Source organism: Mustela nivalis (genome assembly GCF_964662115.1).
Source record: "Mustela nivalis genome assembly, chromosome: 15".
NCBI classification, from domain to species: Eukaryota; Metazoa; Chordata; class Mammalia; order Carnivora; family Mustelidae; genus Mustela; species Mustela nivalis.
Window position 1 is genome coordinate 89427081 of NC_139034.1, and position 6169 is coordinate 89433249.

Genomic DNA, 6169 nt, shown 5'->3' on the forward strand with positions numbered 1-6169 from the left:
GGCCATGTTGAGGAGGACTGATCAAGCATTTTGTACATATCATTGGGATTTACTTGTTTTTCTCATGGTTAGATGGGGTTGTAGGTTTTGAAGGAGCAGATCATAGAGGTGAAGTGTTCTGTCATCACTGTATAACAAGGGAACACTTGTCACTGTCTGTGTTAACATGGTCATCTGGCTGAGGTGGTGTTGGGCATGCTTCCCCACCATGAAGTTACTCTCTCCCATGTGTGTATGGTGTGTCTTTGTGGGCAGGCAAACACTGTGTGGAGCCCACACGCTTTAGGAGAGAGGAGTTAGCTTCTTCTCCTTCACAGGTCTTGACAGTGTCTACATCTATTATTTGGAATTCTGTTAGGTCTATTCAAACCCAATTGTGAAAAAAAAATACTGTGACACCTATTAATAAAAACATACAACTGAGGGCGCCTGGGTGGCTCAGTGGGTTAAGCCGCTGCCTTCGGCTCAGGTCATGATCTCAGGGTCCTGGGATCGAGCCCCGCATCGGCCTCTCTGCTCAGCAGGGAGCCTGCTTCTCTCTCTCTCTCTCTCTCTGCCTGCCTCTCTACTTGTGATCTCTCTGTCAAATAAATAAATAAATAAATAAATCTTTAAAACAAAACAAAAACATACAACTGAATAATTTAAAAGATCACATTGGTTTTATTGAACAATTGGGCAGCTTCCCATCTAGCAAATAGGAAGGACCTCCATTGCCCTGCATGGAAGGAAAAGCTTTAAAAGCAGATGGGGTGGTATCTCAACGTGGTTGTGATTTGACTCTCCCTGATGGCTAATGATGATGAACTATTTTTCATGTGTCTGTTAGCCATTTGTATGTCTTCTTTGGAGAAGTGTCTGTTCATGTCGTCTGCCCATTTTTTGACATGATTATCTGTTTTTCTTTTTTGTTTTGTTTTGTTTATGTTTTTTTTTTTTTTTGGCAGCGCGTTGGGAATGCACTTCATGCTCATGACGTGTTCAAGGGAAAACAATAACTTTTATTTAAAATAAATAATACACAGCATAGAGGAGATGGATGGCGACGAGAACGGTGACTCCATACAGGAGAGGAAGAACACAAGGGGAGGGGATGGAACATTCTGGGGGGATGTCGGGGTCAGGGGATGGAACTGACGGCGTTTTTCTGGGGAGATCTCCCCGCCGAGTTGTGGGCTCTGGATGACAGTCTGTGGGCCACGCAGGAGAAGGTATTGGAGCAAGGGTTGGACTAGGGGTGGGGACAGGGTCAGCAGTAGTGGCCAGTGCAGGATCCAGAGCAGGAGCTACGTCAGAGGCAGGAACAGGAGCACAAGCAAGGTCAGGAAAAGAGGCAGGAGCAAATGAGAGGGACTGGGTCTGGGGCAGGAACAGGGGCCTAGGCAGGGCCAGGGGAAGGGGCAGTGGTCCTGGCAGGGCCAGGGGAAGGGATGGTGGCATTTGAAGGGGACGACGCAGGGAAAGGGGCTGGGTCTGGGGCAGGAACAGGGGCGCAGGCAGGGAAAGTGGAGGCCTTCCTGGCAAGGGCAGGGGCAGGGGCAGGGGCAGGGAGAGGGTCAGGGGCAGGGTCAGGGCAGGAGCAGGGGCAGGGGCAGGGGCAAGAACAGGGTTAGGACTTGGATCAGGGGCAGGAGTAGGGGCAGGTGCAGGGGCAGGACCTGGGTCTGGGGCACGTGCCGGGGCAAGTGCAGGGGCAGTGGCCATGTCAGGGAAAGGAGAAGGGATAGGAGCAGGGGAAGTGGCACGGGCAGGAGCTGGGGCAAGTGCAGGGGTGATGGCTGTTGCAGGGTCAAGGGCAGGAGCTAGTTCTGGGGCAGGAACAGGGGCACAGGCAGGGGAAAGGGAGGTCGTCCTGGCAGGGGCACAGGAAGGGGCAAGGGGAAGGGCAGGAACAGGGTTAGGACCTGGGTCTGGGGCAGGTGCAGGGGCAGGTGCCAGGGCAGTGGCACTGGCAGGGGAAGGAGAAGGCATAGGGGCAGGGGCAGGAGCTGGGGCAAATGCAGGGGTGATGGCCTGGGCAGGTCAAGGGCTGAGGCTGGGTCTGGGTCTGGGGCAGGAACAGGGGCCCAAGGAGGGGTCAGGGAAGTGGGAGTCCCTCTGGCAGGGGCAGGGCAAGGGGGAGCTGCAGGAGCAGGGGTGGGGGCAGGAACAGGAGCCAGCTCTCCCTGACAGCATCAGCATCTCCGAGGGCAGGCGCCCGGACACCTGTGGGCTCCCGGTCTCCCGCCGAAGGGACTCCAGACACCATGTGCCCCTCCGGAGTTGCTGAAGTTGGGAGTGGGTCTAGCTCCTTGGCTGGAGAAGCTGGGAGAGGAGAGAAGGTCACCCGCGGGCCTGCCTCTCCCTGTGGCTTTGCAGAGACAGAGCCCAGCCCGGGGCCTTCCGCAGAAGCCGCAGCCACGAAGGAACCCTCCCGGGGACGTCTCCCCGACTACAGTCCACCCCCTGGGTGCTCCGAGCCAAGTCGTGGCTCCTGGCTCCACACCAGCCTGTGGGGGCTTCTCCCTGTGGGACCCAGCACCGACCCCTCCCCACACAGCCACAGGCACCCCACCCCAGCCTTCTCACCCTTGGACTTGGCCTCCATGGGCTCCGTGTCCAGGACCACAATCCAGTGGAGTACCGCGGGCAGTGGTCTGGGATGTAGCGGGGGCCTTCCCAGGACCGGGGACTCCGGGGTCGGGGAGGAGTGCGTGTCTTCCCGCCTCCTTCCTAGTTCATCCGTGGCCTGCCAAGGCAGAGACGGGGAGTGTGCAAGAGGCGTCAGAGCCCTGCCCGGCTGTACCCACCGTGCTCCTGCCCAGTGCCCCTGCTTCTCCCAGATTCCACGCAGACCTGTGCGTGCACAGCCCCGCACCTGGGTCAGTGACCCGTCCCTGCAGGGTCTCAGGATCAACCCTGGGCAGAAGGGTGCAGCCCCCACACTCCGTCCCACCTAGCCAGCCTTAACCTGGGGTGTGAACATGACCTGCCCACCAGGCATCTGACCCCTCATCAGCCTGCTCCTGCTCGGGGCGTCTCCATCCCCGATGAGCTCTCTTTACACACACACGCACACACACACACACACACACACAAACACACGGGGAGGAGACCTAGGCCTACACGGGTCGTGTGGGGCTGTCTGACTCTGAGCCTCCCGGTGTCACCTTTTGATTCTTTTTGCCAAAGGGCCAGAGTCGTCGGGGAAACCTGACACGACCTGCCCAGTGAGGGGACGTGTTTGGCGGGCGAGCTCTCCTCTGCCTGCATCCTCTGGGCTTCGGTAGGCAGCAGCAGAACATGTCGCTTCCTTCAGGATCTGCCCAGAAATGAGCTGGGCCGGGGGGTTTTCTCTGGAATGTGGGTGCCTGGATACGTGGGTTCCAAGTCCGTTGGGCTCTGTCGTCGGGGAAGTGAGGTCACCACTGCCTGGGGGCTCCTTACCGGACTTCCTGCTCCCACCAGAGCTCCCTGAGGGTGCCCCTCCCCCAGCTGCTCAAGGCTCACCCTCCACCCCGTGCCCTGTCCATCCAGTGACCCCCACACAGCCTCCCCACAGCCCCTGGGAGGCCTGGGTGCAGCTGTTGTCCCCGCTGGGAGGGCCCAGAGCTGGGTTCAGACCGGGCTCCTGCACCTGCCTAGGACTGTGAGCCCGCACACACCCTGTGGCTCTCAGGGCCTCCCCAGTCTCCCCGTCTGCACACTGGGGGTGTCCTGGCTTCTCCTGCTAGGGATGGCATCAGGGGTAGGACCCCTGCATACGTTCCATCCCCGCTCTCCCAGGAGGCTGGTGCACACACTTGGCCGGGCACGGGTGAGCCAGGGGCTGGGCGGGGGCATGGAACACAGCCCAGAGGGGCCTGGATCTGCTCTGGGATCCAGGCAAAGGCACCGTCCTCCTGCCTGTGTCCCATCCCCCGTGGCAAGGTTGCAGTGCATGGCTTCTGACCTTGGTGACACAGGCTTCCCGGGGCTCCCATTAGGTGGAGGTCCAAGGGCCTCGTCTGCGCCCATGTGCTGACCAGCCCCAACAGGGAACCCCGGGCATTCCCGTATCCGTCCTCCCAGGGTGGATGGCCCGTGGGACTGAGAAGGGGACACAATGTTTGGCTGCCATTTCCCAGCCGATGGAGGAAAGTCTGGGACTTCTCCTGGTTCCCTCTCTCCTGGGTTCAGTGTCTGTCTCTGTCTCTGTCTTTGTCTCTGTGCCTGCGTCTGTCTCTGTTCGTGGGTGTCTCCCAGGAGCCGGATCTGGGGGCTCCAGGGCTGAGGGGAGAAACCTCCGAAGTCTCCCTTGTCCCTGTTTCCCTCTCCTGGGCTGGTGCTCGGTTCCTTGCTAAGTAAGGCCTTCTCACCCCGAGCAGAGCTCTGACTCTAGAACCTCTTCCCAGTGGGGGTCCTGAGGCCACAACAAGGAGGCTCCTGCCCCGTGTCCCCAGACCAGGGGTCCAGTGCTCTGCCACATTCTGCAAGCCCACAAGGTCAGTCCCCAGGCTGTCTTCTGCTCAGAAGGACCTCGAGGGAGTCCAAAGCATTTTCCCACGACTGGGAGCACAGTGGGTCAGGGACAGAGATTCAAGGCCAACAGGCTCTTCTGCAAGCCTGAGGGAGACTAGGGACACCCTGTCTCTATGGCCCCACTGATAGAAGAGGAAGGGGAGGCCTTCAGTGTTGTAGCCCTGTCCACACTGGGGGTGGGGGATGCCTCTTCCTACTTCCAGTAGTCCAGGGTGGTGATGGACACCAGGCCCCAGACCCTGACCCTACCCAGTGCCCTGGCAAAGCCCCTGGGCCCCTTGGGGACCCCTTGACCATCAGCCTGTCCTGTCTCCCCTCCCCATGCTTTGGATCTCGGCCCTTGCCAGGAGTCCTGATGCCCCCGACCCCATGGCCCAGCTGTCTCCAATCTCTTTCTTCTTTCCCCCTTGTTACCCACCATTTTCCCAGGGTGTCTCCCCCTCTGACCCCTATCTGGGCAGAGTGGGGTGTGTGTGTGTGTGTGCGCGCGCGCACACACACACACACGCGCGCTCAAACACATATGCTTCTAGCTGTCTGGGGATGCCCGAGGTCATGTCCCCCCATGGGATGGGGTGGGTAGCTCTCCCCAAGCATCTGAGGAGCTCTCACCCTCAAAGCATACCTCATGGGAGGGTCAGGAATTGCCTAGGCCTGGAGGGAAGCTCTGCTCCTTGGACTCTGTACCCGATATTTGTCCTGGGCCAGTCGCTGCCTCTCTTGAGCCCAGGTTCCCAACTGACCCTGAGGGTTGGACATGGAAATGCTTGAACCTGGCCTTTGCTCCAGGGGTAGGTGGAGGTGGAGGAGAGGTGCACCAGGCACACAGACCTCCATTCCGAGAGGGCCAGGTGTGCCCAGGAGACCTGCACACAGCACCTGTCCCCTGACCCAGCCTTGTGGTGGATGCGGACCCACCATGGCGCTGTCCCCGACTGGTCCCCCATGTTCCCTCACCACTGCCAAGTCCTCTGTGGCCCCAAAGTCTGCTGAGCACCGGAACCGTGCCTATCCTGGGAAGCAAGGCTCAGGGTGCAAGGCCAGGCGGGTTGGACATCTGGGGATGCAAAGGTCATCGAGTACCCCCCACCCAGCTGGCCTGGAATTCAGAATCCGTCCCAGGGTCCTGCTCAATGCAGGCTTGAGCCAGAGGACTTGGAGACGTAGGTGGAGGCCAAATCAGGACAGGGAGATCAGTGGGCCCCTTCCACTTCTCTCTCCCTCTGCTGGGTCTTCCTGGTTGTTCCCTGGGACAGAGGTCCAGCCTGTCCTTGGATAGAGCCCTGGCTTGAGTCGGTGAGTGGGAAGGAGGACAGGGAAGGTTAGGGTTTGAGTTAGGGGTTTGGGTTAGGGTCAGGTTCAGGGTCAGGTTCAGGGTCAGGTTCAGGGCCAGGGTTAGGTTTAGGGTTAGGGTTAGGTTTAAGGACTGGGTCAAGGTCAGGGTCAGGGTTCAGGTCAGGGCCAGGGTTAGGGTTAGGGTCAAAGTCAGGGTTCAGTTTAGGTGCCAGTTTAGGGTACGGTCAGGGTTAGGGTTAGGGTCAGGGTCAGGGTAGGGTCAGGGTTAGGGTTTTGGGTTAGGGTTAGGGTTAGGGTTAGTGTTGTGGTTAGGATAGGGATAGACAGGTTTAGGGTCAGGGTTAGGGTAGGGTTTGGGGTTGGGGTTAGGGTT